The sequence below is a fragment of the Sebastes umbrosus genome, chromosome 14 (genome assembly GCF_015220745.1).
Source record: "Sebastes umbrosus isolate fSebUmb1 chromosome 14, fSebUmb1.pri, whole genome shotgun sequence".
NCBI lineage: Eukaryota > Metazoa > Chordata > Actinopteri > Perciformes > Sebastidae > Sebastes > Sebastes umbrosus.
In genome coordinates this window covers 26336293-26353531 of record NC_051282.1, presented here as the reverse complement: position 1 = coordinate 26353531, position 17239 = coordinate 26336293, and the positions used below count along the sequence as shown (strand labels likewise).

At 42.9% G+C, this 17239-nt stretch overlaps 1 long non-coding RNA gene across 1 annotated transcript; it reads right to left on the bottom strand.

Moving 5' to 3' along the window:
* Positions 1–781: 781 nt before the first annotated feature.
* On the bottom strand, positions 782–16604 carry LOC119502541. Its single transcript, XR_005210098.1, has 3 exons — positions 16595–16604; positions 14490–14493; positions 782–866 (listed from the first exon to the last, which is right to left on the bottom strand). It is a non-coding gene; the product is annotated as an uncharacterized LOC119502541 (long non-coding RNA).
* Positions 16605–17239: the final 635 nt, after the last annotated feature.

Below are 17239 nucleotides of genomic sequence, written 5' to 3'. Positions count from 1 at the left end.
ATGCTTGGAGGAGTGTCAATATGCATGAATAGCATAGATCATTAGGATAATCCAGTGGGCTTGCTCCAGGTCTGAGAAGCGAAGCTAATGCGGAAGTGCCTTAAACTTGCATTTTTTTTTTAACAGCCAGCAGGGGGCGACTCCTCTGGTTGCAAAAAGAAGACTGATTGTATAGAAGTCTATGAGAAAATGAGCCTACTTCTCACTTGATTTATTACCTCAGTAAACATTGTAAACATGAGTTTATGGTCTCAATCGCTAGTTTCAAGTCTTCTTCGATACAGCATGATGTTCATTTGGTAAATTATGGTCCCATTTAGAGTCAATTAGACCATAAAGCAGGGGATGATTTAGGGCATGGTTACCTTGTGATTGGCAGGTCGCTGCCACGGCATTGTCCGGTCTGGGAGTTGTCCGTGTTATCGTCTTAGAGCTTTGACCCTTTCACGGTGTGTTTTCAGTTCAGGATAGTTAATAATAACCTTTTGGTCACCTGAAAATGTCTTATTTAGAGTTCGATTGTACTTAGCTCCACCCTCTCGTGTCACTTCTGATTGCAACAAAACAACATGGCGACGGCCAAAAACCAAGAGAGCGAAGGCAAAAATGTCGAGGCTTCAAAAACGAAAGACCACAAATCAATGGGTGACAGTGACTACGTCCAATTCTGATAAACAGTCTATGGGATAATCACAAAATGAGCCAGTTGAATGGAACTTCAGCATGTTTAAAGGTGCTCTATATGATATACAGAGCATTAATATAGCAGCAAACGACTATTTGCTAGTGCATGTGAGCGTGCCCCGATGGCTAGCTCAAGGCCGCCGCTCAGCAATGCTCTCATACAGCAGTTACATCTGATAACGCTGTCGCAACCGATGGCGTCGTCCCATTCTCCGGTTCCCCCCAAGTAAACACTGTTAGCTCTGTCAGCATTGTTGCCGTTGTTTCCACTGTTAGCGCCGAAATGCTCAATCTCACGTTTAGCACCTTTAAGGTGTTCTGACGTACAATTTTAACCAGCCAATCAAAAATGGACATTTTCCACAACAAAGCTAAAAGGCCATGTTCAGACCAACTATATATATATATATATATATATATATATGTTCTCATTCACTTCAATGAACGAGCCCAACACAGAGGCCTCTGGCAAATAAAGGCAGGGTTGTGCAGCAAAAAAGCTGAATCAGACTCACACAACACAATCAGTGTCATTTGGCAACCGCACTACGTGGCCAAACAAATATGTTCAAGCACGCATTCATGATTATTTCGTAACGTGAATGGGGAATTCCACCTTTCATCGATTGACACAAAGGATTAATCTGTGACGTTCCAGAGTTGTAAATGTCTGTCAGTGTATTATATAAACTGCTGTGTTGTGTTTTGACGTCTGATGCAACTAAAAACACATGGATGTGTTTTTCAAACTGGACTTCCTGGGATTGAATTTCATCTTCTCGATGATACAACACACCCACGCAAATGCTCTGCTATTTTTAGCTTGAATGTCCTAAAAATAGTGTGTCTAAATAATCTCACTACACCGATGACAGAAGAAATGATTTTAACCACTTAGACTTTCCGCTTTGACACTGTCAACCTCTTGATAATCAACCATTGTTTCCTCTGGATTTGTCACTGTTTTCAGCTGAGGTAGACTTTGAATAGTGACTCAGGTGTGTGGTTTCACCTGTCAGAGGTGAAAGCAGATGGCGGCTCTTGCTTTGAGTCTATAGGAAGTTCAGAGAGACGTATTTGCACAAAGATGAGGTTTTGTCCCGTTCTCACAGCTTACGCTCAGTCTGGGCGACAAACGGCCTCTGACTCACCAAACAGGTTATCAGGAAGCCATGACCCTCTTATCGCACCGCCATGCACACTCTGTAATTAAAAATCTAAGGTTACCCAGCACCTACACCTCAGCGCACTCCCGTGGCCTCAAACTGTGGCTTCAGCGCACCTCGGTTTGGTTGAAGTCGCTCACTGAGGCCTAACTCTTTAATAATGGGTGTCTGTACAGATGGCAGACCCGGAGAAGGGGCAGATGAAGTCCGATGGATGGCGAGCGTGTGTGGGGGAGTGGAAAGTTTTGTCAGTAAGCCCCGATCCAAGTCTCTTGGGTCGCCGCTTAAAGTTGTGCGTGGAACAGGAAGGAAAAGGAACACCTCTGCATGTTTCTCGCCAGCCTAAAGATCACAAGCCAAGGGAGGGAGAGGGTGCGACACAAGGCGCCTGCAGTCCCACCGGGGGATAGAATTTACAGTTGAAGGTGAAGGCTAATGGTGAGGGAAAACAACAACATGGAAACATGACAGAGAATACGAGATGGAGAGCAGCATTTCAATTTAGTATCATATCAGAATCACGTTTATGAGTGCTGCCATTTGGCCCTGAGGTGGCGTTTGGTTTTAAGAGTTTCTTAGTTTATTTAAGGTAACCAGACTGGATCTGTAAAATAAAATAATATGGAACACTTCTAACCACTTAACAGTCAGGAGCCAAAAGGTAGGTAAGGTGGAAATCCGTGTTTTAGGCGTGACTAGGGAGACTCTTTGTCCTCGGCGGTGACAGGACATACACAGGCACCTCCTCAACAGGCGCCAGCTGATTTTTATCGCTTTTGAAAACTGACTCCACTTCCCCAACGTCTTTACTCTCTGAGGTTCTACATATATTTCCGATTTCTTGCAAATGATAACAGGTAATTCTATGTTGGCTCAGTCCAAATCTACCATCAACAGTCTCAGTTATGAAGCTAATATCTCTACTTTAATGTTGTTTTTTATGAAAATAAATATTTGTAAGCTTTATGAACCGGCACTTCCAACAGAACTGCTTTGGATAGAATTGCTGACCAAATGGGACTGATAATTAAATAAATAAAGCAAAGTACAGTTAGTTTAATTTGGGATTTGCCCAAATACAAGCCTCTGATCTGACCTGCAGATATTGTGTCTTATTAATATTCTTTTTTTCTTTAAATAACGAGTCCAATTTTACTAACGGAAAGTTCAATTTCATAGCTCCAGGTTTCTTCAAGGCATAAATCCACATCTAAGATACAGTGATTAGATAAATGTTGTTTATTTGTTATGGCAACCATTTTATTTTTTTAATATGGTCTGCTTATGAATAATTTATCTGCTGACGGCTCATGTAATCCTTTTACTGTACTTGCCTGGCATCCTGTCGTGTGCTGAGTGAAATCTGGATTCCATCAAGTCCTGTGTTGTGCATTACAGCAAAATCCACTCTGTGTGTGACTTTTATGAAATCAGACCTCCATTGCATTCACCAGTAACAGGCTCATATCCTTTTTGGAGGACTCCGTAGTGTTAATCGGCCAATGAGGAGCCATATTTGATTGCAGGCTTGTAGTTGCAGGCCAGTTATTGCCCTGCAGGCTGTAACAGATACGGTGGATCTCAGGGCCTTTCTCCAAACATTGAGGTTTGGCTGATCTACAGGGTGCCAGTGTGGGTGATGCCTGCTTTCACACATTGGGAGAGACTGCACAAGCAGAGCCAATTACATAATAATGATCTCATCCATGGACAGCCATCCCCACATGACAGCCAGTCTATTACCCTGTTACTGTCACCTTGGGAGTCATGGAATGGGTTGGCATTATTATGCTGTGTAAATTGCTTAAATGTGAACACAAGTGTCTCATATGAAACTGCACAAGGAGGACTGTGTCAGGACGCCAGTTAGCACTTCTAGTTTCTGAATAGGGCTGTCAACAGATTAAAATATTTAATTGCGATTAATAGCATGATTGTCTATAGTTAATCACGATTAATCGCAAATTGATCACATTTTTTATCTGTTCAAAATGTACCTTAAAGGGAGATTTGACAAGTATTTAATACTCTTATCAACATGGGAGTGGGCAAATATGCTGCTTTATGCAAATGTATGTATATATTTATTATTAGAAATCACTTAACAACACAAAACAATGACAAATATTGTCCAGAAACCCTCACAGGTACTGCATTTAGCATAAAAATATGCTCAAATCATATCATGGCAAACTGCAGCCTAACATGCAACAACAGCTGTCAGTGTGTCAGTGTGCTGACTTGACTATGACTTGCCCCAAACTGCATGTGATTATCATAAAGTGGGCATGTCTGTAAAGGGGAGACTTGTGGGTACCCATAGAACCCATTTTCATTCACATATCTTGAGGTCAGAGGTCAAGGGACCACTTTGAAAATGGCCATGACAGTTTTTTCTTGCCAAAATTTAGCGTAAATTTGGAGCGTTATTTAACCTCCTTCGCTATGAGTTAGTATGCCATGGTTGGTACTAATGTATTCCTTAGGTTTCTAGTTTCATATGAGAATAGTAACATTATTCTGAAGAGGTATTTATTTTGCAGTGAAACACATACTACAACTTTTAGCTTTCTGTGGAGTTTGTTATCAGCATGAATGTTCATTGTAGAGAGGCTGTGGCACAATTCTTGTGTTGACCTCAGTTCATGTTTTATGATATAACTGATGTTTGAGGCGTACTATATATGAAATAGAATTAATATGACTTGCAACTCATGGCATATATAAAATAAGAATGACCCGAAAAAGAGCTATGCCAATGTATTATTAAGGAAAGTCGGCATGTTTACAAAATAATATTTTTCTTCATATGAGAACAAGAAGATTTTTGTTCATATGGTTTAACTTTAAACAAAACGACATGCTATCTATGGCCTATAAATGGTCTGTGAAATTATGAAACTCTATATTTTTTTCTGTTCTGTTGACTTTCACAGAAGGGGCTTGATCTACAGACATCTGTAATCAAGAGAAATACAGACACAGTCTGACGTCTCAGTCCCTGTCTGTGCCAGCGTTCTGAGCCAAGAGCAGGGGAAACAAAGCAGGGCACAGAACAGCCACGAGGTGCACGTGGCTGCAGCAGACAGCCGCCAGATGAAGTTTACTTAACTGATCCGACCATAAAATCCAGAGTTTGATTAGCGAGGCAGCCCGAAGCAGTCGCATTAGCCAAGGGAAGCCTAATCATCATCATCATCATCATCATCATCATCATTGCTGGACTCTTCATTTCTCCTCCCTGTTGCGCTGGACTCGATGCGCCGGCCCCGTTCCATTCCTGTTTTTTCATTCAGCCAGCATCACCATACAAGTGATGTAGTGTCCTTCCCAAATCAAAGTCATAAAAAATGGCCTTGCCTCCAATGCTCTGCACCACCTCTTTCCTGTTCTCCCTCCACCCCCACCGCCCTAAAGCTGTCAGCCCCGGCTGCTGTTCCCCTGAGGGAAAATGAAACCTCACAGCCAGTCACTCAGCCAGACAACTGCAGGCTGGACAGCCCTCGCGGTCTATCATGCTGTCATACGGTTTCTATAACACTCAACAACCGATCGCCATTTTACAGTTGTCTCGCCAATTATTGCTTATCCTTTGCAAAATGCGAGGGATTGCATATGAAAGAGCACAATGCTCTAAAAAACCAGCAACAGATGTGCGTGCACAGGCTGCCTGGCTGAGACGGGTCAGTGAAGCTGCCACTTGAGACTTTGATATAAACAGTCTCGCTGCCAAGAAAACATGTATGTTAAGTTTGAAAGAAATGTATCAGTAAAGTGATAAAGAATGGTGTGCCTGATTTTAACTAACCTAGGGGTTTGTTTTCACCCTTCATAGTCCAATGGCCACTCGTGTTGTTGGACCTACTTTTTAGAAATGTTGCCAATACAGAGATCTCAGCAAGTACTTTGGTGATAGAAACAATGGCCGAAATCATAGTATTCCTTTAAGGTTAAAGTTACAATCTGGAAGATCTCTATTTTGTTCTCTTTGGCGGCATCTATGGCGATAAGCGGTAATTGCAGGTGTGTTTTTGGATCCTACATTTGCCACTTGTGATTTTTTCACGGGAATGTCCAACACGTTCTCATCCCACCTCGTCAAATACTGACGCTTTTTCAGACCCCTTCGGTGTCACTTTTCGGTTGCAGTAAACACGTGGTTAATGTTGTGAATTAAAAAAAACGCTTAGGATTAAACAACAAGACCACTATAGTTAGGTTTAGGAAAAAACACCACAATTGGGCTTAAAATTACTAAGTTTGTACAGTGAAAACGTGACCTGACCATGTGAACAAAGGACACAAACGATCAGCTGATTGTGAAGTGAAAGCAGAAACGTAACACGTGGTACACAAACAGCGGTCTCCTGGATGAAAGCCTTGTGTTGTTGGACCCCTTTGGCTCTTTATACTACAGCACTTTCCCTGTGCGTTTACTGTTGCTGCAGATGGGTTTACATTGTAGTTAATGGATAGCCCAGTGCGTCGCATACCAGAGCTAAAGGGTGTCTTGTGCGGCGGTATCAAACTCTGACGGCCGGGACAAAACGTTTGACGCCCTGGGAATGAGAACCACAGACACCCTGTTTGTAATAATGCAAATGCGAGGGCTTTCATCAGTGGGCCGTATGCTCAATCACTATTGTGTTACCTCATTCAGTGATAGATAGTGACCGAGATTAAGGTATGGTTAAGGTTTGGCAACTAAAACAGTTGGTTATAGGTCACGGTAGGTAATGGGTAGAACATTTACATGTCTATCAGGGGATGCAAATTTCTGTCCTCCGCATGAAAGATGATCCCCATGCCCTTACCATCCACCTCGTTACCTAAAGGGCTCACTATTTCCTACATTGGCACTGAACGTTGGGCATTGGATGTGTCCAGTATCAAAGTAATTCCTAGGGATAACCTGACAGCTCTATTATCGTCACTACAGCAATAAGACAGGTTGTAGTTCCCTCACACACATACTTTAAAACATCCATTATTTGCTGACAGTGGTAACAATTTCTTTGACAAAACTTAAGGACAGGAAATGCCAACCATCGTTGTTGACATGATTTGGCTCCGTTACACTCCCCTACAGCCAATCAGATTCACTTAAAGCCAACAGAGAACAGGCCCCGGTAGCTAATTTCTCCGTCTAACCCCCTCCACCAACCTTCCGTGCCTTGCTGCAGTATGCACTTATATTCAATTTGTCAGCCGCTCTCATTAAACATGCAGAATAGAGAGGCCCTCCACTCTGCATTTCAGTGGCACAGCTAACCAGGTCAGAGTTCATCTGAGGACGGCTTTCAGTATTCCTCCTTGTGCGCAGACTAGGAAACATAAGGAATATTCTGCTGTGCCAGGTGTGAATTTTGACCTGAAAGAGAATAGATGCTACACACATTTTCCAAGCTCTGAAATCTGATCCAAAAAATACTTTAATGGTGCTTTATTTCTCCACTCTGTAATTGGGTTTAACATCATCAGCCTTGGATTTAAGTAAGCGCCGAGTCCGTCTGCTTAGGTACCGTTGTTAAGTTTGACATTTAAACACAAATACCCTTGAAATCATTTCACTCAGAGCAGATTTGTCTGACGTTTCACAGTCATTAGAAATGCTCACTTTTATTTATTTCATCTCTGTTTTTGCATGGATGCCTTCCTCTTTTATTTCAACCTTTCCACAATTGCTAATTACATTTTATTATTACCGCAAATTCCAAGCATTGACCTCAACGTGCACGCTTGAATCCTTACAAGCACAAAGAAGGGCCACTGCATATGGAGTTTTGTATGGATGTGGCCATAGCAGCCACTTGTGAAGTTAATATGTCCTGTAAAAACACTGAAAGGGATATTTATTACATCTTTATGCATTAGAGGACTTTATTTTATGAGGATTTTATGCTTCCTTGGGGTGACTATAACCTTTAGCTTTATTTTTAGGGGTAGTTTTTATTTGTATTTGCGCAGCTTTTTTACCACCAACCATCCCTTCTCTTACCTTCAAACATCATGCGCCATTATATGCTTTCTTAATTTGTATTATTGAGCTGTATTTTGTGGATTCGGCGCGGAGTGGCAGACAAAGAGACGCTCCTGCTTTGCAGCTTTTTACGCTAACTTTCTCAGCTAATTTTCAGCCTCGCAGGCATCCTCATGCAGAGAGGTTTGAGCTGTAATGCATGTGCTTGGCAGCCGTTTCTCCGTTGGCGTCCAGATGTTGCTTGGCCGATGCACAGCACACTTGTCAAATGAAACCTGGTGACGTTTCAGTGGCAATTATTCTCTTTGTGCTCAAGTGGAACTACACACATGTAGACACACACACACATACACACCCACAGTCAGGAAGAGATCTGCCAACAAATCTTCATTTGCCAGGAAGTAATTGTTTCCATGTAGCTCTATAAGATGCAAAACTCCACAGATTTTTCTTTGCTAAACAGTTTGAAGGATTCAAATAGAAATTAAATGCGTATAAAAACCTGTAGGATGACTTTATTATATGAACATTTGAATATTCTGTAGTGTTATATAATATTGTATTGGTTCCTGACTTGACTCCGCACCTCTGTGAAACGATTCAATGTCATGTTCACATCTTCATGGTCAATTAGTGAAGTTTGATCTTTTATATTTCTTTTAAATATGTTGGAAAGATGTCAGCAGCTGTCAGGATTCTCGTCTTCCTTTACTCGATCCGCCCTGCGGAGAGGAGTTTGGAGTTAGCGGCGGAGGAAAAGGGTGGAGTGGGAACGCAGAATAAGAAGGGGTGGTGTGATGATCGGGAGGGGCGGTTTTGGTCTGACATCCAACTCCTCAGCACACTTACTCAGGCTGGTGATGTTTTCCTCGTGTCGGCCTGGAAGCCGGTCATAAAACTTTCCAGTCACTCTCTGTTTGCTTCGTTATTGGGACATTCTGCACACTGCAGCTCAGTGACTGGCACATTATTAGATATTCTGTCTCTGATATACTGATATCACTGGACTGTAAACAATCACGACTTTACCAATGTGCATTGGAAATCATTGTGCTCCAACCTCTGATCTCCATTAAATAAATATGAATCCCCAATTCAAAATATTACCACCATCTATATGTATAAACTGTCCATTCGTCTCAAAACAGAGGGGACACATAGAGAGTGAGAATGAGCCCAGTGGTGGTTTTATGGCTCCTGGTTTTATAAGACAAGGGTGGGATGGTGGAGGTGAGGAGGAGGAGGGAGGGGAGTTGGTGAGCTTTAACAGGCACTTGGGGTTTGATGGCTGCTGAGGAGCTACTTGAGGAGTTGTGTCATTTTACAGCTGGGGTTATAGAGGCGAGGGGGCTAAATTACATCCAGGACCTCAGCTGTGTTTCAGGCCGACTGGGGCTGCCAGATAGAAATGTGAGTCACGCGGATGATGCCGTCCTCCTGTTGTGTAGGATGTCGGTGGATGTAGTCTGCGTGTGAAAACCTAAATAAACCTACTGTGGGTTTCAGGAAGGGAAATACAAACACCTGTCGCCCGGGTGTCAAACACCAGCAATCAATTAGACAGTCGTGGAAATAAGGAAATGGAAATTTAACAGCTATTTTTTTCTGTGCTGGAATTCTTCATAATGTGAAAAGTCTAATTTATTGCCTATTTAAAATGTTATTTTATTCCAAATCTTTATAATTTAAGTGACCTTAAAACTGCAGTGGGTAGAAAAAGTTATTTTTATACAACGGTCACTATGTCCTGACAGTAGTGCATTGGAAGTAAACTGAAAAAAATCATCTTTCTTTGTGTCCTCCGGTGCTCCTGATGGCATCTGAAAGATTTCACAGTCCGGAGGAAAACAACCAATCAGAGCTGATCTGCAGTCTGCCGTCCAGCTTCCGGCTGTCAATCACTCGTGAACTCCGATCAAACGGTCAAACTAGGCAGCGCTGATCAAATATAAATCAATATTCTGTTACTGTAATGCTTATTTCTTGCCTCAAATGTTCTCAGAAACATCTTGTAGTGCACTGTTTAGCTGTAAAATGAGAAAGTTTGTGACCTGGCAGCCATGTTGAGATTAGTTGAGGAAATACCAAGCACCGCCCCCTAGCCAGAGCACAGCCAATAGGAACGCTCTCTCTGAAATGACCTGTGATTGGCCGAAGTCTTCCATCACGGGTAAGATTTGTTAAAGCCTGAAAACAGAGCCATGAGGAGGTGCAGAAGTCTAGTTTTCTCTCAGAGCACTTGAATTACAATATGCTGAAAGGTTATTATGGAATTGTTGCCCAATGATGCCAAAAATATACTGCCTACCGCCACTTTAAATGTAAATAAATTACATCAAAGGTTAAGGCTAAACAAACACTCAACACTTCATATCACAGAAGCTCAAAGACCTGATGAAAGTCGCCCTGAAAACCCTGAAAACGAGACGCAACACTCTCACTTAGCACTTGCGTTTCTAAGTAGTAAATCTGTTTGTTTGTTCTGAGTAAACACCCCGAGCCTAAAAACAGAGGGGCTCCTACACTTTTTCTCTCTGTGTGACGGTAGAGGAGGTGCTGAAACGCACTCATCAGCCTTCTGAAAGTAAGCAACGCACTTGAAAAATAAAAGGTCGCTCTGTCTTTGCAATAAAGAGCCATTGATTGCTGCAAAGTTAATATTTTCATGTGTTTAGAGTATCTCTTTCTGGAGTTAATGTGCACAGGAGTGTCCAACAGATAGATTATCACCAGTCTCAGTGCACGGAGTTGTCCCAGCTGTAAACCACCAGGAGCTTAGTGCGTAGTTAGAGGTCAGAGGTTAATGTGGTGCTAGAGGCAATACAAGACATTGTCCTAAATATAGGCCTTTATATGGAGTCAGGACTGTCATTTGACCCCAGGGACGCTGGAATAGACATTTAAGAGGTGATTTGTCTCAGTTTGTTGACAGAGGACACTGCTGGTAATTTTGTAATTTCAGAGGGAGCTGTTATTTTCTTCAGATCTTACAGTAGAGTGAGATGTCACACTTCTTGACAGATATTTATGTGTTTATTCAGTAGAAATGTTCCCAGTTATTAAGGCTAACAATGGACTAATGTTCCCAATTAGAACGTATAAATAAAGACAGAAGAAGCATCTGTTGGTAATTATTGACCTTGCAGCACGCAGCCCGGCAGCGCAGCTTTGATGGAAGCAACACTTTTCTCGCTCAAGAAAAAGCTGGCCCTACAGCAGAGACAATTATCGGAGGCCACGTCCCGTGAGTTCAGCAGCGACTTTTACACGCGGACCACCTCAACTGCCGTGAAATGCTGGCCTGATCAGGCCTTCCTGTTTCCCTCTGTGTGAGCGCGCATGGCTCAGTGCAAAGCAAGCAGAGTGATGCTACGTGTCGGGATTGCTTTGGGTCCCGCGGTCAACCAACTGTGTTGAGACAGATTGCGCTTTTGCTCGGCACTGACATCTCGGGGCGTCTGCGTCTTGCCAAGGAGCCTTCAGAGACGAGGAGGGAAAGGAACTGCCCGGTGAGCCTGTCTCGTCTCAGCGTCCACCCGCTCAGGCCTGCTTTCCGGCCAGGGCTCTTAATTGTGTCTCTGGGTGAAGTGGTAGCAGCCCAGCGGTGGTGGTGGCGGTGGTGTGTGTGATGTGAATAAGACCACACACACAATCACATGCATTCACACATATGCACATTCACACAAATGCTGTAATCCCGTGGTCCGAATGAATGACCATCACAGTTGGAATTAGACATGACTATTTGTGGATATTAAGTGGTCCGCAGAACTGCAGGTCCCTGATACACACCGGGGCCTAGCAGCAGGAAGACCGTAGGATTACTTCTGGTTTGGCTAATGCCTGGATGGTTTAACTAAATGCCCGGGGATGATACCTTTTATAACATGACTCAACTCAATTCAAAAGTGATGTCCAGCATTATGTCAAAGCCAATTTTCAATGGGTTTGGTTTTTAACTTTAAAGCTACAGTCGGTAACTTTGAGCAAATATGATAAAAAGTTATTTTTTATAAAACTGTCACTATATCCTGACAGTAGTGCATGAGACAGTGAAAAAAAAAACAAGTTCCTCTGCATCTTCCTAGTGCTCCTAATGGCATTTTCAAGATTTCACAGATCAGAGAAGAGAAGTTACCGACTAATTTAACCCAAATGAGACCAATATATCCTATGTTCACACGACTCATATACACTTATAGAATACTTAAAGGTACTATATGTAACTTTCAGAAAATCCTTGCTATTAATAACACCAATGTCCGTTAAGTACTCAATACGCACTCCGTAGGGGCGAGCAATCATCGGCCAAAAGAGTGACGTGACATTACAGTACAATCATATATCACCGTTACTATCTGTAATGTCCAATCTCCATGATACTAACTAGCTTGCCATTTGCAAATTACTTCATCAACTAACGTTACGAAGCAAAACCGTCCCGAGTCTTTACATAGAAATGAGTCCACAGGCTGTTATAGGTAACCGAGAAAGTCGTGGAAGGTATCAGCTTTTAAGTTACATAACAATCTGTTCACAAAATGGCAATACAAAGCGATTAATACATGTAAGTTGTTACATATAGTACCTTTAAGTCTCTGTATATATCAGAGATTTTTTTTATTTTTATCCTTTCAAAGCTAGATTTTGGGAATACTTCAATTGAACTGTCTCCTGTTAAGGATTGTGCTTGTATATAAGCAGAGCCAGAAATAGATTCACAGCAAGTCTCCTCCTTCTCGCCTTCGTCAGAAGACTATCCCATAACAGTGATGTCACCAAGTCTTCCTCACACCTAGCCGAAAGTATTCAGCGCTGGCTCAGGCTGACCGCTGTCTGGCCAGCTTCCTGTCTGACCATCGTGGGCAAACACAGAGAGACGGGGCAGCAAACACGGGTGCATCCACCTGTTAACACAGCCGGGTCACGGGGGCCAGACAGGAAGCTGTCTCAGTTCCCTCTGGCTCAGCTCCAGAGGGAGAGAGAGGTGTGTGTGTCGTATAGGGCCACAGTTGAACTGTATTTCAGTGGAGAAGAGTAGCCTGAATATGGCTTCCTGGTATTTTTGTCTTTTGTTCCAGTTCTGGCTCTCACTGCTTTGTGTAATATGTCTTTTACTTTTAACCCTGAAATACAGTTGTAATGAATGACAGTATCATGCCCAGACTGGTCACTACTTTATAGTATTTGGCTCAAACTGAGCATTTCTTAGTCTCCAGTTGTCAGATTCTTTAATTGGGGAAGTCCGACCACCTACGTAAATTTATCTTATGCGTGTGCATGCAGCCGACCGACCACGGTGTTTATGTAGTGGTAATTGGTGGACAGGTGGGATGGAGGCCTGTTGTTTTGCTTAACCTTCTCTGTGGTAATTCAGAACCCGGCTAACTAGACCTTGCTTAACCCCCTGACTTTAGCCCCCAATCAACACATGGATATTAGGCACCGTGTAACCTCTGCCTTTGTGTATCTGAGAACTGGTTTGTGGTAAAAACCTGTCAAAATATCCCACTCTCGTTTCTGTTCGGCGACAGCAACAAGACCTCTACAGTAATTTCCAGAAATCTGTCCAAATTGCTTAAGTCTTAAATTATGTATAATTGGCCCCTGCGTTGGGTTACTGGGGGTAGCCTCCAATCATGTGGTGGGAAGCAGAAAGGGCCCTATAGTCACTTCCAGCTGGTTAATGATGGCCAAACGGGTGCTTACCAACATCACGCCAGTCGCCAAAGGTTACCACGGATGAATATTAGCTCCATGTGAGGTTTATTTTACTAAATGGCACCGGCACTTATGTGTGGCCAGCCACACTCAATGACTATGAATGATTTCACTGCTGGTACAATGCTGACTTGTCTGACTTGTCAGTTTTTCCTGTACGACACCTTTCCACATCATTTCACCTTTGTGAATAGCATTTCTATATTTAGGATCCAGCTTGATTTGCAATTGAAGATTCACTGAAGTGGATGCTCCCAATATTTCTCCCTAGGTGAACCCCCACAGCTAGCGGCCGGCCTATGCTATGTCAGTATTATCTTTTTAGTACCTGACTCACCTGTAACCTGAACTCTCTAAATAGCAATGATAACAGGCTTCTCTGCATGGGGTCACACTGCATTAGGGGTCAGGGTGAAACAGACTGTGTCTTTGTGCTTTGCCAATGAAGTTTAGGACCAGGGCTAATCAGGGGGGCGAAAGCGTACACCGCTCCAAATCAGCTCCAGCCAGGCCAGCTGAATTTATCTCAAACTTATTAACTTTGCTCAGGGCTCAAATTGAAACCAGCTCGGGTGCTCACGCTCTAGAGGTGCTGAGTGTGAGAAGTGACAGTATGATTTACAGGCGGAGCCATGGCGCAGATGCTGCAGAGCGAAGGACTGGGGGACTGAGGGAAGTGAAGCGTTTTCATCAGACAGGAAACCCTGTAACTCTGGAGAGTGATTGCTCTGTTAGTTTCAAAGTGACAGAAAAAAACCTACAGGACTGCACAAGTCAGCTAATGATGAGAGCATCACTATCAGCATCAGGAGTCTGTACGAGGGTTGGTACCAAACTCGGCACGTATAAAAAGTTGGTTGGACTGGTAGAAAGCAGCGTGGCCTTGTGGATAGAGAGAGATGACGTGTGTGCCTCTACATTCATTATACTTTATAAACTCGTCTTGCCTTCTTTTATTAGGCAAATATGGTTTGGGTCAACGTATCCTCATACAACGGTTTCCATGGTATTTTACGTAAAGTTATTCCTCATTTTTTGTGCATTTTCCTACAAATGTCCAACCAGTCTCATCCCAACTCATCAAGCCCCTTGGCTTCACTTTATTTCCGGCATCAAAACCACTATAGTTACACTTGGTGTCACATTAGGATTAGGCAACAAACCCACTATAGTTAGGTTTAGGAAAGAACTACTTGGTTGGGCTTAAAATTACTACGTTTGTACAGTGAAAATGACACTGAACGTTGTGAACACAGGACATGCAGAAACAAATGATTGCAATGTGACGCACGGGACACAAACAGCGGTCTCCTGGATGAAAGCCTCGTGTTTGTTTGACCCATCCACTTCCCCTCACACCCACCCAGTTTGTATCTTTTAGCTCTTAAGACTACATCACCACACTTCCGGCGCACTTTACCGGGAGCGTTTACTGTTGCCTCAGAGAGCCTCAGTATTTAACGCCTTGGGAATGAAAACGGGCTGGAATGTCCAGCAACACATGTCAATTCTTCTCATTACATGCATACAGTTTTTTAAAGAAAAAACTTCTGTCTTCACAGGAAACAACTTGCTTAGGTTTGGGTAACAAAACTACTTAGTTAGGTTTAGGAAAAGATGGTGGTTTGGAGTGGCAAAAGTTAAGTACGGAAGTTACGTGACTTCTGGTTTCACATGGGGTACGAACACCGATCTCCTGGGCAAAAGTCCAGTTTTTTAACCAATCCATCCACCCCGTCCTCCTCCATACAATGTGTTTGTAGCTCTTTATACTTCCTGGTTTATGATTACATGTATTACATACAAATTGATTTTGTAAGACATATACAGATTACAGTGCATTACTTTTTATAGGTATAGCTACAAACGGTGTATGACACCAGCCTGTTTTGGTAGTTACTTTCTTTCTGAAATTGCCTTATGGTTTATTTTCCCACAGCTCAGTAGCTGCTGTAAATTGAACTGGCCCTCGGACACTTGTTGATTTCGACCAAAAAAGAGTAGCACTACCTTAACTGTTCTCTGTGGGCCTCTAACAGCTGTTGACTAATGATCATGCACAATGGCCTTCATAACTCAGGGTTATCTCACAACACATTTTCTCACCTCTCACACAAATTTCAAGGAAAAAAAATTCTGTTTTCTATTTAGTGAGCAGCGGAAATATAAGTGTTTCTTTTTCCTTTAGCCTTAACAAAGTGTGTTTCTTTCTGAAGCTGCAGATGGCACATTCTCTCAGCTGGCACATAAAGTTTCACTGGCTGGCAACAATTTTTTTTATTGTTCCTGACCCAGGCTTCACAAGAGAGTCTCAAAACATATAAATCCTCAATGATCTTCTCCAGTGCGCTTTCTTATTTTTAGCTACCAATGCTTAGGATGAGCCCACAGATGGCCTTAAAAGAAAACACTTATGAATCCCCTCTTGTTGATCTTCTACCAGTAGTAGTCTGATAGTGGATGTGTGTGTGGTTCTGTGGGAGCATGCCTGTGTGCATGCTCATCCCTCCCCTCTTCCTGGGCTTTGTTAAGCCAGGTGTGCCTATTCTCAGTGCAGCGCCCGGGGAGCCGTGAGAACGCAATCGCCGGCCCTTCTCTCCCTCCTCTATCTGATTTATTTCAGCCTCTGTGGCATTTTAGCAAACAAAAGTACCGCTCAATATTGATCTGGAGCTCTCCCATTTCCTCGCTCCGCTCCCTTTGTTTTGCTCAGGTCCAGGGCTGCTGCTTTAAATCAGGCCCTCTTGACGTTTGCTTAATGTCTAATTAGCCATCGGTGGGCATGGCCTTTGATTATAGGAAGTGCCTGGAGGTGGGGCTGCAAAGACGACTGAATTTTGACAAAACACCACAGACTGATCAATCATTGCCTGACATATTGTTTTGTCCTTAATTTCAGAGTGCTTGGTTTAGGGATATGTCCTCTTGGTCACCTTCTTCTGGGTTCAAATGATGGGATTTCCTCTCACCGGCACATGTGCCACTTTTCCTGGGCCATGATGCGCGTCTCTATAGATCCACTTACATCGACTGCAGGGTGTACTGCGATCGACTCATCAATCTGGAGTGCACTGAGTTGATACAGAGAGCTAAACATCATTGTTAGTGTTTTTAATTGATCTAATTTTAACAATTAAAACCTTCAATAAAGAATCTCACTGCCTGATAAGCTCTGTTTACAAATATTTTGGAGAAAAAAATTGATTTTAGAAGTTTGGCGAATTATTTTTACTATTATATGTGCCTAAACTTTTTAAGATTTTATGGTCTTAAAAAGGTTTTGTATTGCTAAGAGGTTTTGGATACAGAGCCTTAGAAATAAAGCTTTCTCACTCCGTCTCTTCCAGCCTTCAAGGCTTCCCCCTCTATCCCAAACACTGGCCAGATGGCCGGAAAGTTGACTTTATTTAAATCTGGTAATTCCGGCTCTTTTCCTACTCCCCCCAACCCCCACACACACACAACGCCCTGCTCCCACCACACCGCCACTCCTCCGCCTCTCTATCTCCTCTCTGAAGATCACGGCAGTGGTGTGCCAGCGGGTAGCAGCCTCAGCTTAGAGTGGACATGTGAGAATGACACAGTGATGACATGCTTCTGCGGAAGGGATTAGAGGGTCGAACGCTCGCAGAGAGAGAAGTGAAACATTGAAAACAACAACTGGTTTACTCATGACGGAGTTATGAAG